Source organism: Echinococcus granulosus (genome assembly GCF_000524195.1).
Source record: "Echinococcus granulosus chromosome Unknown EG_S00211, whole genome shotgun sequence".
Classification (NCBI taxonomy): Eukaryota; Metazoa; Platyhelminthes; class Cestoda; order Cyclophyllidea; family Taeniidae; genus Echinococcus; species Echinococcus granulosus.
In genome coordinates this window covers 62,810-64,006 of record NW_020170591.1, presented here as the reverse complement: position 1 = coordinate 64,006, position 1,197 = coordinate 62,810, and the positions used below count along the sequence as shown (strand labels likewise).

The 1,197-nt window shown below is 47.0% G+C and overlaps 1 protein-coding gene across 1 annotated transcript in view; it reads right to left on the bottom strand.

The window, feature by feature from the left end:
• EGR_10350 (hypothetical protein) overlaps positions 1–1,197 on the bottom strand; it is a gene marked incomplete at both ends in the record, with an annotated part of 2,801 nt that overhangs the window by 853 nt on the left and 751 nt on the right. The window lies entirely within an intron of this gene.

The window sequence follows — 1,197 nt, the reverse complement described above, 5'->3', positions numbered from 1 at the left end:
GATCCAGTACAGATAGCTCGACTGATGCGAATGATTCATCGCACGAACAATTACTACTGCATTCATGCTGATTTGCGGTCAAGTCAGTCATTTGTGGATGCTTTGGAGGGCATTGCATCTTGTTTCGGTCCAAACGTTGAGCTTGTTCCACTGGACCAGCGCGTGGAGGTGAAGTGGGGCGACGAGAGTGTTCTTAAACCACAGGTGATCTGTGGAAAACAAGCTCTTCAAAGGCACTCCTCGTGGAAGTACCTTATCAACTTAGTGGGACAGGATTTCCCTCTCCGCACCAATCTGGAACTGGTTGCAGTGCTGAAGGCTCTCAACGGTTCCAATCTCGTTGAATCGCTTGCCATTGATGAATACAAGCATTGGGTGGGGAATGCAACATTGCCACTAGGAGTAAGTTTATTTGTCAACTTGTTTTGGCTTTGCATTCGCAAAGAACTCCATTCAACCCCTAATGCAACTTTAGGCCGCGTGGTACAAGGGCTCCATTTACGGGGCGTATCTTCGTGAATTTGTGGAAGAAGCGGTTCTCGGGAAAAGAGTGGAGCCAATACGCAAAGCTATTTTGCAGCATGGGGCTTTCAAGCATCCGGATGAATTATTCTTCCCTACCCTTGCCTTCAATTCGCACCTCAAACTTCCTGGATCCTGTCTTACCGCTCCTTCTCCAAGCTCTGAGGTACGTTTTAACTACCTGGGAAAGTATGTGATTTGGGAGGGTTACAATGTGACTTGTCCCACAAAATCCGTTCGTGGAGTGTGCATTTTGGGAGGAGAGCATGCCGATCAGTTGAAAAGTGCCCCGCATATCTCGGCTAACAAGTTTCACGCTGAATATCAACCGGAAGCATACAGTGAGATGGAGCGATGGTACTTCGACAAGGTGAAGAGGGAAAGCTTTACTGGATCTTATTCCAAACAGCATTTTGATCCTGCTGTGTACGCCAATCTTTCCTGTTCACGAAATCACGTTTAAGGCTGTGCGCCCCTATAACCCTCCTCCTCCTCCTACTCCTCCTCATCTGTGAGCATATGTTGAAGCAGTGTACTTGAAGGCCCACTCCTGTACAAAGACACCATATATGTTGCTGCAAGCAATTTTGTTCGATGGAAATACAACTACGTGCTATTCCTTAACATTTTGGAAACATAATCACAGCTCGAATGTTCAAGCGAGCGTATTAGGGC